We start from the raw sequence: 17530 nt of genomic DNA, 5'->3' as shown, positions 1-17530 counted from the left end.
GAAAGTACCTACGAGGTACGAGGTATTCTCAACTTGGCAACTATTGAAGGTCCACATACATACGCGAACGGAAAGTAACAAAAAAAAACAACACAAATTATTTTGCGAACAAATCTGAATCAGTTAATTTCAGTATTTTTTTACATACTAACAGTAAATCGAACGTAACGTTCAAAAGCTGCAACGGTTTTGTACAAAAGTGACTCTACAACCCGTTCACACCTAAATAAGTGATCCAATTTACTCAATACTCAATGACAAATTCATAAACTGTTGACTCCAAAATCAATTAACCAGCCATCTGGGCAAGCTGATCCGTACAATATTCGTTACGTATTACAATGGTTGCGTATGGCATTAGTCGCGCCGGGTCTCATTGTGGGCTCGTGAGATTTAGCAGGCTGAGGTCAATCATAGGCGTGTTTGTTGCCGTGACAGTTGGAGATGCGCGGGGGCGTAGTGTTTGCGCAGTGCCCAGATTGAGGGCAGTAGCACTACAACCAACACAGAAAATGTCTATGAATATCTAGACTTAGAGATGCTATTACGATATTAGAGTCAGGACGCAAAAAGAGTAAGTTCTAAAAACTAGCAAACTATTATTAGCACTCGTCGTCGTCGTCTTGCCAAAGTCGAAATTTAAACCTTCTTTTTAGGATCTTTATTGTGGTCTTAACTCCGTGTTTGCTGAGTGGTATTTTAATAAACAAGGCTCTAGTTGGTTGTAGTTCCGTATCTAAATACCTAAGTCGTTGAACGACGAAATAAGTGACGAGAAACATTCAAATATCCATTAATTAAGCGATCTTTAAGATTAATTTTACCTACCTACAACCTAATGACACCAATTACTGTTTGCAAATTTCTTCCACAAACGATACCACTCAAGAGCCATCCGCGGGTTCGACCACTAAACAAAGTTGTGCTACTGTTTCAAACACATATACTACTCCCGTTCGATTCGGGCGGGATAGTTGTTTGATTAGCTCTCTTTCATGTTCGTTGGAACGCGTTTGTGTGCGGATTTGTTTAATTTGATCCTTTGTTTGAGCGGTTGTGTACTCGTAAAGGCTCCCGGGGGTGAATGGAGATGGGTATGGAGATTCGGTATCGGACGTGAAGGGTTATCTGCATTGTCAGCGGCAGATAAACCTGTACTACTCGTATTGTATGTGATTGGATATGATAGCGCCGGATAGCCCTGATAAGAATGCTTCTGTAATTGAGCAAGGATATACCAGTAAATCCAGACAACGGGAAGGTTCATCAGCCACGTTTCAATATTCGGTATTCGGCCAAATGTTGCATAGGTAGGTACTATTCGGCCGTACCTACTTACCTATTTAGTTATGAACTATTTATTATCTTTTATGGTTTCCTTTTTATGTCTGGATAACGATGATAACTACAATGAAGGTGTCGAATTTATGATTTATTTTTATATACTTACGTGTATAATAAACATAGGTATGTAGGCACATTTATTATTATACTTTCTTAAAACAGGGTAAAAAAAGCTTGTTTAATTTACATACTACCGTTAATTGTAAAACTTGAAACGACTGTAACTTAAAGGAAGTGTAATAAGTTAACCAAAGAAGGTACCCGGCTGCGGCAGTGAATAACTAGAAACTGGACTAGTCACTTGGCTTTGTGGTTGCTTATCTTTGTCAAGTAACCAAAGTTTAGGAGAGGACATTTAGCGTTATACCTACTAAATAGTTTGTTTATCTAACTACAGCCAAACCTGGCGTAGGTAATTTTAATTAGGTACTTACATGGTTATACGTAACTGTTAAACCGTTAACCCAGTGTCAAATTGTACTGGTAACCATGGTAATTCCAGGTTCAACCGCTTAACCCCGGGTTAGTGGATGTAAGTAGTACAGTCAGGGTACTATACGACACTGACTGTAGGTAGGTACCTATTTATGACATGAATCAAATGCCAAAGAAACGAAAGTTCATTCAGTTCAGTACAAGTACCTACTTAAATACAAGATATTAATCTAGTAGGGTAGATCGGGGGCAAAAGTACCACGGGGCAATAGTACCATCGTTATTATCTTCACAATTACAACGAAATATAAATATGTGGGTATACACGATAAAGCCCAATACTTGTCTGGACCCGGTCGGTAGTCGGCCGCTCGCTACGACGCGGAACAGAGGTGCTAAGAGACCATTTTTGTTTTCAAGTGATCAAAGTAAGTATTTACGAGAAATATTTTGTCATATTATTCAAAACTAAATAATCCTAGAGTTAGATTGGTATTTGAATAATCTCCTTCTTAACTGAAAATATTGATTACAGTTAAGCTCTAAAATAATAAACCTATATATAATAAACATATTCATATTCATATTCATTTATTCATAAAATTACAAACTTTACATGTCAAAAGGGTTATTAATTAATTAGGTCAATTTAAATTAAATTACAATTCATTAAAATAAAATAAAACAATATAAAAATTATCAATACAATTCAAATAAATAAAATATTAAATTAAGTTACGATTAAATCATAATTATTATATTCTGACATGTCATAAAATGCATTTCTAGTCAGCCATTTTTTTAATTCGGAGTAGAATGTCAGGTCATTTTCAATATTTTTAATGGTGTCGGGTAGTTTATTATAGATACCTGCGGGCTTAGCAAGGTTATATCATATTGCGCGTGGAATCTACTGTCGTCTTTTAACGATAGTCTTATTTTTATCGTTTTGCTGAACATGGTTACGGGTTACGATAAGAATACCACGTCGATATCGTATAAAGTTATCCACTATCATTCGTAAGTGACCACGATTGTCTATGCCTAGAGTTTATGAAAAATCCATTTAATGCCTGGCTTTATTAAAATGTCGGACGTGTGTCGGACGATGTTTGAAAACGAATAGTTAGTTTTATTACTACACTTCCAAATTGAAAAATGTTTAAATGAGTGACAGCTTTATACAAATTGACTTACATTATAACATGCACGGATAATCGTGTTTTCTCAACTGACAATTCACTTGACATTGACAAGCATCGCGTACGCGCATGATTCAGTGAATTTAGTGAACATACAAACTAAGTCGAAGAAAAATACTGATTTGCTGTGTGAACTAAAGGAAATGCCACCCAAAATGTAAGTTTCTCTAATTTATTTATAGAAAAAGTTATAGTTCGTTTGATCATTAACTGGTTTTGTCATGAATATGTTTAATTTCAGACGATGCTTCGGCGCACAAGAAAATGCTAGCCAAATATATATAACTCAGCATCCCCTGTTCGCCTACACCTACAGGGAGATCCATGAGCCTCTCGGAAGCCAGAGATACAAAATGCAATGCTTCACATTGCACATAACTTCTAAGATCCAGAAGAAAGGATTGAAGATGTAAGTACACCTTTCCTAAACTAAAATCATGAAAATTTTCTGGTGCCTTTTAATATTATTGACACTTATTATCTATTTCTTCTCATTCTATCTATTATGTTCTACTAAGTGACAAAAGTTTGTTAAAAACCTGTTCTATCACTACTATAATTTCAGGAAGTTGATTTGGCAAAAATGATGTGTAAAAGTTACACTACAACACTACCTATGCATACATTTATTCACACTGCATAAAAAGTGCATACGCATTCTAACAAATATTAACATCCTTGAAACCCGTAGACCTCACTTTAAAAAAAAAATTTTTTTTTACTCTGTATATTCTAGAAGCTAGTTTTGTAGCAAGAATAAAAGTTTATTGACAAAGAAAAAGACACACTTTATGCCATAAATCTAAGACATAAAGATAAAATATTATTAATAAGTATTTAGTTTTTATGCCTGTTTCGGATGTGAACTCCCGCTCACTTAAACTTTAAGTCCTTCCTCTTTATAACCGTTTTATGTCTAATTGTTTTGCCGTTCAGGCAACCTATCTATGGAATGCACTCCCTCTACCTGTAAGACAAGCCCCAAGAAAATTTGTTTTTTGAGTAGTCATGCTCGGTAGTCATCTGCTAAATGTCTTGTCTAGTGTCTATCATCCCATATACATATTAGTACATTTATTTTTATAACATATATGTATGTTTATGTTAGTATGTATATCTAAGATATACCTATTGCATTTGCTTTTTGATTGGTTTTTGCACCAACCTTTAGTGTTTATATGTGACGTCCCACGGGTAAATGTACCTTATGGCGGTTGGCGCTTACTCTATTAACTATTAACGCCGCTCCAATATTATTGCGGCGCTATGCGACGTAAGCGCCAGCCGCCATAAGGTACCTTTTGCCGTGGAACGTCACATATTTGTTTCTATGGTTGACTAGTAGGTGGTAGATAATGCCTTTTGGCATTAAGTTCGCTATTTTTACGTAATTATATATGTTTGTGCAATAAAGTTTATAAAATAAATAAAGTAGCCATACCCACAAGTAACTTACAAATTCCCTGCAAGAGTTAGGCCGGCGCCCCACTGCTGCGCACGCTATGTGCAAGATAGGGAAAGCTGGAAGTTACTCCACCGACAAGTTACTTAGTAACTCTTAAGTTAATGATGATGATCTTCTTTTCCAGGGTCCGTCGGGCCTGGGCATTATGATCATCGAGGGGCGGCACACGGAAGCCGGCCGAGGAATCTTCGTCTCCGACTTACAAGAAGGCAGCGCTGCCGAACAGGTGACTGGCAATTGTAATTAAGTAATTGTCATAATATTTGGATAACCGACCTTTATCTTTCTTTTATTTGAGGGAAGATAAAATTCAGATAGATTGAGTGCGATATATATTGTAGAGCAGGGGCCCATTTCTCGGACGGTATTAGGCCGGAGCCCCACTGCTGCGCACGCTATGTACATGACCCACGTTCCTATACAAAATTTCGTGGGCTTGCCCACGGTTTGTATTAAAACGTGGGCCGTGGATGTAGCGTGCGCAGCAGTGGGGCGCCGGCCTTATTCAATACAAATAAATTGTATTAGTGCCTATTCTACTAAGATTATAAAATAATATAATACCTACTAGTACAATATTCTTACTTATAATATGTAATATAGGAATACTAGGAACAGTTATGTTAGCACTAAAGCTGGCCATATACATTTGACAGCTAAGTTTGACCCACTTCCCGATTTCCAATTGAGATGAAATTTTGCATACTTACATAACAATATGTAAATCGGATGACAATTGCAATATTATGATGACATGGAGCCTATCTGATGATGGAGATATGAGGTGGCCATGGGAACACTGTGATAAAACAACGCAAACTAATTGTGCTTGGTGTTGTTAGAATGGACTCTGAGTCTGAGTCTGAGTCTTAGTGAGTATTAGTTGCCTGTTGAAAGAAAAGTACAGTCAGCGATAAAAGCTTATACCAAAACCGGCCAAGTGCGAGTCGGACTCGCGTTCCAAGGGTTCCGTATATTACACAATTTTTAACAATCAGTGCCGGATTCGGATTAAGATATTTTGATGCCCTAAGCATTTCTAGGTGCCCCCTCTCCCTAGGGTCATCAAGATTATTACATTGATTTTTTGGTAAATTGAGAGAAGTTCATTGCCGCATTACAGCTGAGAATGGAAATCAGTCACATCATTTTATCACGAAAATTGACAGTGCCGCAGCAGTAATGTTGCAACAGAGTACCTAATGCTGTTGCAGTCGCCACCCGAATGTCACCTTTATCATAGCTTAGAAAGTAATAGAAACGCGCGGAAATTTTTCGATATAAAAACGCAATATGATAGACAGTTGTACATTTTTACTTTTAGTATGGAAATCAGTCACATCAATTTATCACGGAAGTTGACAGTACTGCAGCAGTAACGTTGCAACAGAGTAATGTTGCTGCAGTCGCCACCCGAATGTTACCTTTATCATACCTTATAAAGTTATTGAAAACGCGAGCGAAGCGAGCGCGAAAATTTTTCGATATAAAAACGCAATTTTAGTTATAGTCCCAACCAGGCGCGAATCCAGGATTTCATACAGAGAAGGGATGGGACAGTTTTCTATCAGCCTAGCTTCGCATAGGGCTCGATATTTAAGGGTCTCAGCGAGGTTGTTTTCATGCATAAAATATGCAAGAAAGCAGAGCTTGGAATTGAATTGGCGAAGTGTGAGAAAGGCAGTAGGCCCAGCTGCGAAAGAGGAAAGCTTGGATTTGGATCCACGCCCAAGTGTAATTAAGGCAGAAGATCAACTTTGCCGTAAGGCAGAAGGCCTCGCATAAGACCTAACGCCGAACCGCAAAAGAGGGGGTTGAAATCGAATCTATGCATGTAATCACGACTCTTCTACTGCTACCGATTGTTTCCCAAAGAATTACGCGCCATTATTTTTGCAAATTAGCTTTTGGACAGCTAAAAAAATCGTGTGGTAAAAACGATGTGTCTGTCCCTAATTTTAAAATTTGTTAGCCTTTTTCAACCTGGCATTTTGGTGCCCCCCCTGAACGTGGTGCCGTAAGCACGTGCTTGTTTTGCTTATTGGTTACAAAGTCTTTATTAATTCAACCATTAAAGTCGACGAGTACAAAAAACTTTGAGCTAGCTCTCAATTTAACATATTTTTTTAAACATTATTTTTAATTTGACCTTACAATTACTCGTAAGTAGGTAAGACCGTTAAATATTTAAAATGATTATCTTATCAGAAAATTATCACCAATTACTCTAAGAAAACTACTACTCTAAGTAATCCGGCACTGTTAACAATGTATTTTTTATGTGAAACGTGAGTGAAATCTCTTTAAAAAATCCGTAGGGGTCGGATCAAAAACTGTAATTAAGTCCGACTCACGCTTGACTGTACATTTCTAATAGGTTTTCCTGTCATCTATAGGTATAGACCTATTTTATGTATTTTTTTTTAAATTTAAGACTTAGTAGTTTCGGAGATAAGGGGGGGGAATGGTCATTTTTTGCCTATTTTCTTGAATAACTTCTAAACTGTTTATTCGAAAATTATAAAAAAAATATATTTGAGATCCTTACAATAAGCTCTTTCATTTGATATGTAACATGATATAGTTTGAAAAAATTTTTTTTTTCATTTTTTCATTTACCCCCCAAAAGTGGCCCCCATGTTTAAAATTCATTTGTTTACGTTACATGTCCGTATTTGGGTCACAAACTTACATATGTGTACCAAATTTCAACTTGATTGGTCCAGTAGTTCCGGAGAAAATCGGCTGTGACAGACGGACAGACAGACAGACAGACAGACAGACAGACAGACAGACAGACAGACGCACGAGTGATCCTATAAGGGTTCCGTTTTTTCCTTTTGAGGTACGGAACCCTAAAAATGATATTTTTGCTAAAAACTTATTTATATTGTTAGGGCTTGGGAGTAGAAGCTGGTTTCTTTACTGCTGGCAGCTGGAATATTTTTTTTTGTGTTTGGTAAAATGGTTTATTGTACCTATACCTGACTATGGGAATGATTTTAGCAGCCTATGTAAGTGTGTGGGTATGTTTGTGTCGTATAGAATATCGTGGTACAGAACTACACTTGATACATAATACAACTTTAATAACGGATAAATAATTACTAGAACAAAATTCAATTTATTTTCAATCGATAATTCGGACAACTGTAACATAAAAATCCCCCTGGCTTAAAAACGAGAGCTTTCTAAAAGTGACATTAATTTCACATAATTTGGCAATGAACCGCTGTAAGTACTAGCCTGCGCCTGACCTCATCTAATATAATTTGTTTCTGTTTCAGTCATGACATATTGGAGGCTTGAAAGTGCACATACCCATACATTGGACGTTAAGCTCAACGAGACCATGCGATGCATCTCAGGCACTATCCGATCTACAACCGCCACTGGCTGCCGGCATTGAGTCACATTGCCCCTCCTCACATCCGACGACTCAAGGCGTTGAAGAGGGAGGCTGAGAATATCACGAATAACCCCACCCTGACCCTGTGCTACAGCTGGGAGCCTGAGCAGCTTTAATATTTCGGATAGGTGGATAGCGGAATGGTCAGCTTTCGGCAGCTCGGAGTTGCTGTATATCTGACCCAACTAAAAAACCAAAAGGGTTTGACCTTCCTCGGAAAATCTGGTGCCGCCTGAGAACCGGACACTCATACCCTGGGCCTGTTGAGGACCTGAAGACCGTGACACCTGACTTGGTTGCTTAGCTTGGCAACCTCAAGGCTACACTCTGAATGCCACTTTATTGGAGCATTCCACGAGCTGTCCCGTACAAACGCATTTTATTTCCTGTGTTGCGACTTTTTTTTTCCGCCATTTAAAGCAAGCGAATAATTTTCCGTGCATGTTTGACCATTTGTCATAGAAAAGGAAACTCTTATACCTGCAAATCTCCAGAAAATCTGCATTTCTACGGGACAAACGGTAGTCAATTTCATGGAATGCTCCATTGCCAAAACATGATAAGTTGATGGCAGAAAAAATATTAGGAATACAAACCATATACCTACATATAAATTCTATGTTAAGTATGTACTAAGTTATTCTAGGTTAAGTACTAACTTATTGTCTACTCTATACATAGGTAATTACATTTAGCAAGACATGTTGGCCGTGGGTACCAAGCTCAGCATGTGCTAGACTGGCGTCCAGCGCTGGTTTTCAGTTTGGCCCCTTTTTGTTGGAGGTCTGAGAGGAATGTTGATCTTTTCTACACCGTTAAGCATTCTATTTATATTGGAAACGAAACTTATAGATGAGCAGTTATGAAATAGCAATAAATGTGCCCCGGGCGACGTCCAAGGGGGGGCGCCAAAATGGGCTAAAGACTACCTCTCCGCCTTGCCAAAGGCAGCAGGGAAACTTTTGTCAGTCGTATTTACCACCACTGTGAAGTGTGAAATGCGGATGGTAATCTGGCCCACAGCGCAAAGGGAGAAAGACGATCTTTTAGGAACTCTTTTTGCATCGAACTCGATCTTGAAAGACGACGGTAGCGCCCTACCGCCCACCATCCCGTAGTGTGAATACTCTATGCCAGAAACTTCTATCAAGCAGAGGGATATTCGGCGGGAGTTGCTATGCTTTCGTTTTATAAGGCGAGCGGGCCAAGTGCTTCAGAGTTGTGTCCAGTGTTAGCGCGTCTTTTACGTTAGGGGTCTCCTGTCGAAGTTACCATCTTATGGACTGTCCAATAGACTACCTATGCAAGTGGATCGCTAGCCCTTTATCCGGCTGGCGCATATGAGCCGTAGTTGACGGAACCTGATGCTTCAATAGCTGCTGCTGCATATCTGTGACATGTTGTCTATCGACGACATTCATCGATATGTGGACTACTGAGGATTCCTATACACTATACAGGATGGCTAAAAAATAATTACATTCCCGTTGCCAGGGAGGTTTTGGAATTATACTGAGCAACTTTTGCTACGGGACCAACCTCGAAATCGCGAAAAAAAGAGTTTACCCTCCCATAGACTTTCGACCAGCCAAAACGTATGAAACAGCCAAATTTTTTTCGCGACTTAGGGGTTGGTCCCATTTCGTTAGTTCATTTCGTTTCGGAGAGGGGGGGGGGGGGGGGAGGCGCAAATTTGGTGCCTGCCCCGGGCGCCATATCCTCTACCTACGCCACTGCCCTCGCTCCGAGACGTTCCTGGTACAAAAGCTGTTCATAGTAATCCAGCGATAAAGCTGCTGGCATGATGGGCACTTTCACACCGGGTACGGCAGTGAATGATTTGTTTGTACACCTACATTTAATGTGTAAATAAACTTTGTTTAATTTTTTGGCAATAGTTGTTTTATTTACGCATTTATAATATTCTCTCTAGCACAGAGCCGAAATTGTTAACTTATCTATAGAGTTTAGTAAACAAAAAAAGACTTGACAACACCACAAGTGACGAGAATTGTCATTCTTGTATCTACCTAAATGGAATTTAACATAGTTTTTAATATTCAACATTAGTTATTGGCGTATTGAGTCTGACCGCAGTTATAGTCACTAAAGTAGACTTATTAGCATAATAGAGCATTTAGGAATATTTTTATTTGACCTTTTGACCGCCAGACTCACTAGACGTGTCGTTAAGACGCGCCTTTTCATACAAACGTAGTCCACATTTTTCTCTCTGGATAATAACATTAAATATTTTGATACAATTTGTTGTATATCATATCAACATCAACTACAGCCATGCCCCTACATTTGTTCTTTTTTTTATTTTATTTTAATTATTATAAGAGTTAGGAGCATTTAAAAATTTGTATGAAATCTGTCTTCCGCTCCTAATTTTTACAATAATCAAAAATTCGAACGTAGGGGCATAGCTTTATGGTTAATATACATTAAATTATGTAAAAATATTTTCCATAATGTCAATATCCAGAGAGGAAAATGAGGACTACGTTTGTATGGAGAAGCGGAAGCGGCCATCTCCCTTTCCTCTTAAGTAAGAACGTGCCTAAAATGTTTTTATTACCTATGCTTTCATTGTACTATACTGCATATGAGTCGGATTTTACGTTTAGAAGCTATATATCACAAATTTTGTACGCATAAGGCTAAAATGAAAAATAAGAATAAATGACACCTACATTGAAGCATGCCCGGGAATGGTGTTCTGTGTGAAGATTATCCGTCTTGAATGTTTACTAGTCTCTACTTGTATAGAAATATAGGTAAATTAGGTAGGTATTTGTGTGATAGTAAAACATAGTAATAGGCGAAATATGTATTTATTAAGCTTATTAAGAGCCGGTTTTGTGTATGCTTGCATGCTTAGGAAGTTTTTTAGGAGCGTCTTCTCTAATTTTTCCCTTGATCCACGAGACGTTTTCTGGAAGAAAAAGGAGGAAATAAGTAAAAGTAGGTTCATGTGGCAGCGATGGAGTAAGTATTTTCACATGAGTGCAGTCTAGTGCACTCAAGATATATACTAAACAATCGCCAGGAATAATATCCATTAAACAAGGCAGCACATTAGAACTAGGTGCCTTAGTTAAACCTAATAAGTATTGCATTCCCAGATTATATATGCCAGAGATAACTACTTATCATACATAACTATCAAACAATAGGTAGGTACATATCTCAATGCACAATACAGCCGCACTCATACTTATTCAAAAAAGTAAAAGTTACTAAGACATTCCTTGTGGAAAGTCACAGTTTAATACTTAATTCAGTAAGTCAAAAGAACTTACGTTCTGTTTACAGCATCTACAAACTGCTTGAGGTTCAGGCTTACAGTAGTGTGGCCAATCCAGTCAGTAGTGCTCCAATGGACAAGCCATGATCTTGACTAGTCCCACGTTGGTAGTTGCCATCAGCTAGCAGGTGTAACTGTTACACACCAGCAGCTGCTGCTGCTGCTGGTGGTGTAGGTGTGCTGCTGGTGTGGTGTATACTGTTAGAACCTAAAACAAATAAGTACCTAATTAAAGTACCGGCCAATAATATATCACCTCCATGCTTTTACGGTATAACTTTTTTTATATTTGTGAGTGACTTCCACAGCTTTAGGTAGTTTAGTAGTATTCCTTGTCCAGCGATGAGAAAAATTGGTCTATGTAATGATTTTTTCATAGAGGTTTTTTGTTTTAATGTATGGTCAACTTCATTATTTTTAAAGAGCTTTTTTAGTAATATGCTGAGTCTCTTATTGTAGTTCACAGTATTTCAGTATTCATAATATCTTATACCTTTAAACGAGCAATTCTTGTATATTTATTTATTTATATGTATATATATTTCGGGGATATCGGAAACGGCTCCAACGATTTCGATGAAATTTGCTATATGGGGGTTTTCGGGGGCGAAAAATCAATTTAGCTAGGTCTCATCTCTGGAAAAACACGCATTTTTGAGTTTTTATATGTTTTCCGAGCAAAGCTCGGTCTCTCAGATATTATTTATATAAAATGACTAGTAAAATATGAAATCTACAAACTAACCTACTACAAGTTCATACAAAAACACACAAAGGTGATATGTTATTGACCGGTACTGTAAATCTAATTTTGTCAAGTAGATTTTCCCCCTTAGGTTCGGAGGTTAGGATATGAATGTTGAAGTAAATAGTAGCTTAAGTAACCTCTGTTAGTAGGTTAGTAGCATAAGTAAGAGATTGTACAACAGATATCTTAACATACTAACTTTTACATATAATAATGAGGCCGGTACCTAGTATTGAAGAGTTTAGTAGCATTGTCATTAAGACGTCTGTTTTACATAGAATCAATGATTTCAAATATAATAGGGTCTATGCATAGAATACATATTAACTTTATAAGAAACACTGCAATTTTATAGCTTTACCTTTGAGATGTTTTGGTAGGTAACCCATCACCGTTTTGAAGCTCGGCGTTAAATTCGGCACATAAGTAAATGCACTGCACACTCCTTACGCACTCTGTAAATATGCCGAAACTCTTCGTCCGTCATATCAAATGGGCTGCAAGTGTTTCTTAAGGCTGTTTACGATATTTTTCTTCAACAGCAGCCGCGAGTAGGAATAATAAAATTTGACTTCCCTGCGAAGAAAATATTGACAATATTATATACAGCGGAACATTGTAACTAATAACTCTCAATATAATCATAGAAAAACTGATATTTACCTGTAATTTATACCTTAAAATATGATATTTCATTACTTTTGCTTTCACGACAAGGCTTATCGTCATCTAAGAAGCACGTAGTTAAAATTAACTAAGTTGAACTGTCAAAATGGGACAATCTGTCAAATTATCCACATCTTATCCAACGACCATGTTATGCAAATTGTCTTCTATCATCTACCGCTGTCAAATGTGGATAACTCCATATATCGTCTGCAACCATAGTATGGACGATAAAACCGACGATAACGGCCGTTTTATCCACACCTATTGCGTGATAACTACCTTGTCGTACAACCTTGCTAAGCCCGCTGGCCCCGCAACAGATACCGTTTTGTTGGATTTAGCAAGTCGACAACATGTCGAGTCCAACGTATTTTTGTGTTTTTGTGTAATACGTGCACTTTTAAATATTTTTATTGGAAATTGGTGTATGTTACTTCTAATATATTTAATTATGTAAAATAGGTATTGTGACGTGAGTGTCATTATGTTGCAATTTATGAAGAGTTGCCTAGCGGGGATTCCGTGTGGAGCATATGATATAATTCGTACTGCACGTTTTTGTAAAATGAATACACGTTGCCATTCCGCAGCTGTGCCCCAGAACTCTAGACCGTAGCACATCACCGAATGGAACAGCGAGAAGTAGCTAGTCCTTAGCTGCTGGTGGGGCAAGATTCGGGCCAATCTGCTCAATGCGAAACATGCACCAGACAACTTGCCACACACCACATCTATATGCACGTTCCACTTCAAGGCCGGGTCCAACGTCACGCCTAGAAACTTGGTGCTATTTACTTGAGGAAGGACGGCTCCGTCCATGTTGACACTTAGTGGGCGCGGGGGCCTACCCCCTAGGCTTATGTGCATCACTTGGGTTTTATGTAGGTTTAAAACTAAACCATTAGCAGAAAACCAACCTTGTAGCCTACATATCTCCGAGGCTATAATATTCTCAAGAGACGGGATTGTGTTGGCGTTTATAATGTCACAGGCATCGTCAGCAAGAATATACATTTCACCATTTACGATTTTAGGTAAATCGTTAACCTGGATCAGAAAGCACAAATTTTCTAAGGACGAACCCTGGGGAACGCCGATATCGATATTCCCGCCATCAGATTTAGTACGGCCATTATTTATAGCAACGCATTGGTGCCGCTGACGCAGGAAGTCGAGCATTAACTTAAGGCTAGGGCCACGAATACCAATATGTTCGAGTTTTTTTTCTAGTACATTGTGATTACAGAGGTCGAATGCCCGTGTCATATCACATAATATTATTGCGACGTGACATTGGTTTTCCTTAGCCAACAGTATATTTTTTAGGGCTTGACGAATAACGTCTAAACATGATTTATTTTTTCTATACGCGTATTGTCTGTCACTTAACAAGCTGAATTTTTCTAGAAACGTTCTTAATCGGTTTGCTAAGCCGTATTCAAAAACTTTAGCGATTGCAGGGATATTATTTGAGTTTTATTTACTTTCCAATTATTTATGTTACTATTGACCCGCACGAAGGGTCAATTGTACCACAAGGAATCATTGACGAAAAACGGGATTTTCTACCATACTCTTACCGTTTATTAACAATTACGCTCAAAAATACGTAAATCAATAACCTACTATTTCATATGTACGTACAGTTTTGGTTCAGCTCATATACATTCTGAACTAGGAACCATTATCCAAAAAATGGTACTATTGCCCCCGGTCTACCCTACGAGTATAAGGTGGGTACCTAGGTAACCATATTCAGAATACGTATACGCAAAATAGAGTCACCACATTCATAGTAAGGATTATTAGAGTACCTAGTCAACTATAGTCATTCTTCATTCGAATAGTAGGGAGAGTAACGTCTTAATTCAAAAACGGGATACTTGTCAATTTGGCGAATTGGCGACATCCGCGGGGCGGCCTGAGGGTCGCAAATTGGTGGGACTCTGTTTTCATTTGGGCGTCAATTGGTAATAAAGGAGGGGACTTCCACTCTGCGTCCCACTACTCGGTAAGTACTTTAGATACTTGAGACATACCTCGCGTAACCATTTTTATAAAAATTGGCGGTGACGTAAACCACTGTAAAAGACTTCGTTCCTTTTGCTTCGCGCGCCGATGTGTTTCAATGACTCGATGAACAAAATCAGTAGTGAAGTTAAAAGCGACCTGATGAAAATAAGCAAATGTACAGTCAGCAGTCAGCCAAATATCGTAATATAACTTTGTTGCCATAGAAATAAGGATGTGTTACGATATAGTGGCGAAATATTAAGAGACCAAAGCGGCAGCTTCAGTGGCTCGGACACTTAGAGATAATGGGAGAGGACCGTGCCGTGAAGAGAGCGTACTTGGGACAGCAAAATGGGAGACGCCCGAGTGGACGTCCTATAGGTACCGCTGAAACGACGTAGTTGCTCAAGATCTGCTCAACCTCGGCCATGGCGACTGGCGAGAGCTATTGCAAGACCGAGAAACATGGCGTGATCTGGTGTCGGAGGCCAGGACTCACTTTGGGTCGTTGCGTTACCGTAGCCGTAGTACCTAATGTTAATATCCAGAAAGGGAAATGGGGACTACCTACGTTTGTATGAAAAGGCGATTTATGGGCGGTGGTCGTCCATATTTGTCTTACGGCGGAAATTAATCTAATAAATGTTTTTGCAAGTAGGCTTATAAAAATAAATATTTATTTTTGTTGAAACAAGTTTTAAATAAATACCTACGTAGATGAAAAAATACCATCTTGCCTTTTCGCAATGAGAAAATTGCGAATTAAGTTATCCAAATAACGGCTACAAATAAGAAATCCCTATCACAGTTATAAACCCTGGCAGGGTTGAATAATAATATCGGTATTTAACTAAACTTAAGACAAACTCTTTATTTCATTTACGCGAGCGGAGCTGTGGGCCCGTCTAGTTTACCAATAAACCTTCAAAAAGCCTAGAAATAGTTTTTTCACTTCTAATGCTCAAAAAGTGCACCTTTATGTCGTGCGTAGACGACATAAAATCGCATTTTATGCTCTAGAGCATAAAGTAAAATCATCTATTACGACCCTTATTGACTTAGCAATAAAGTCCAAATTGTGCCATACAAACTGCCAGCCCTGCCGGCGCGCCCCCGACCGGCGCTCTCCCGATCGGCGTGCCCCGCGCCTCCGACCGGCCCAAGAACAATTTTCTTTAGTCTTGAATAAATACGTTAAAATAACCTAAAATATTTGATTTTTTGTATATTTTCCTCGCAATCGAAGTGAAAAGCAGAATGTACAACAAGGGCATATTAAGTAAATGTCCATTTTTACCCTCGTCTACTATTTTGGTCTTCGCTTCGCTCAGACCAAAAAATTGCCTCCGGTAAAAATGGGTCACTTAATGCCCTTGTTGTACAATCTACTATATCTTTGTCTTACAAATACATATTAGTTAAATCATAGATTGGGACAAACGATCAAAAGTTCATTGACGCACCACGTTTATGAATAACGCAATTCATTCATTTATTTATTGATAAAATAGTACAATACATTTTACATTTTTTTTTATTCTTGAATGAATAAGAATAATAAATATGAAAGTAATTATTTGAAACTACAGCTCCAGAAAGTTCAGTTCCTTGCAGTGAAGAGACCAAAGATATCTGGCGAAAAGTGATCCAGTTTGTATGTTGTTTCTTTACCCTGCCGAACGCGGTAAACCTTGTAACCAGCTCATCCAGGCTCAGCGTATAATCCTGCGTGCCAAGATGCCGACTCGCCCTAATCTCTCCACCGCGAAAGTTGACCGACTGTACGGAGCAGGATAATCTTAAACAACACACCATTAGCTACATAATCCAAACGGCTTTGAACAATGCGATGACAGCAATCCTTTTAAACGGATTAAAAAATAACTTACGATAATAAGTTACAACGCTGGAACTTGGAACACAACGACGATTTTCAGTTACTTTTACAGGCTTTATCCTATACTATTAGCTCTACCTATAAATTATTTCACACATTTTATTCAGATACCTTGTTTTCCCTAAATAAATATCGCCAATATGTTAGACTAACTTGTGTAATTTCATTAAAATCAGCTCAATCAAGCGATTTTAAATGCTGCGTTTGTATTTGTTAGTTGAAGCCGTGTATATCTGGCAATTCTTGTTGCGTATTTAACTCATCGCAGCCATAATGTGTTTTTAGTGTTAAGATATATATTTGTAATAGGTATGTATGGTAGTTGTACCTATTTATATATTAGTTGCCTAAAATATTGATTTTCATTCAATCATTCATAAGTGCAACAAATGTACATATATGTATTTTTATACATTACACAGGTACCTATATACATATATGTACCTACACGGATGGCAAAATATCACTAAAAAAGGCCACAAATTTAAACCGGACAAAGCATTAAACGAAATTTTGGCGGCACAACGCGCAACAATGATCGCCTTAAATATTACTCTAGATAGGTAATTTAATCCGGGAACCGAAGATGCCGCTCCCAAAAGTCTACCGGCCCTAAGTACTAAGCTGGATAATCTCACTAACACACAAACTTTGGAATCCATCGCCTTCGAACAAAGCTCCAAAAATCCCATCAAACATAACGGATTAAAAATAACCAACGGCTACAATGACATCATTTTACAATTAGATATTTTTAAATCAAACATTCAAACAAAGCATCGGATTAAATCTGAAACAATAGGTTAATCTGTGGCGGAATTGATAAGTAACCAGTTTTACTGCTACTGGTACAAATTTGGCAAATATACCTACAATGAAAATGGGTTGCGGATTAACCGGCTTGGCCTAGAATTTACCAGAAATTGTGGGAAATCGGATTATATTTGATTTATGGTTTGTTTCGCCGTCAAAGATCCCGTTTGAAGGAAAAACACTGGTGTTTTAGCTTAACTCGTAAAGACAGGTTTAGTTTAC

At 38.1% G+C, this 17530-nt stretch overlaps 2 long non-coding RNA genes across 3 annotated transcripts in view; both read left to right on the top strand.

Moving 5' to 3' along the window:
- The window catches only part of LOC134791130 (uncharacterized), a 51274-nt gene extending 33744 nt beyond the window's left edge, over positions 1–17530 (top strand). The window contains exon 2 of the long non-coding RNA XR_010144269.1: positions 17059–17530. This is a non-coding gene — a long non-coding RNA (uncharacterized LOC134791130). The remainder of the gene's footprint in view (positions 1–17058) is intronic.
- Positions 2889–7988, top strand: LOC134791129 (uncharacterized). Of its 2 annotated transcripts, XR_010144268.1 has the most exons (4): positions 2889–3138; positions 3223–3390; positions 4571–4672; positions 7734–7988. It is a non-coding gene; the product is annotated as an uncharacterized LOC134791129 (long non-coding RNA). The 2 variants fall into 2 exon arrangements; XR_010144267.1 differs by having other exon boundaries at positions 2889–3390.

This window comes from Cydia splendana, chromosome 5, assembly GCF_910591565.1.
Source record: "Cydia splendana chromosome 5, ilCydSple1.2, whole genome shotgun sequence".
Classification (NCBI taxonomy): Eukaryota; Metazoa; Arthropoda; class Insecta; order Lepidoptera; family Tortricidae; genus Cydia; species Cydia splendana.
The sequence above is the reverse complement of the archived record's forward strand: the minus strand, read 5'-3'. Positions and strand labels throughout refer to the sequence as shown.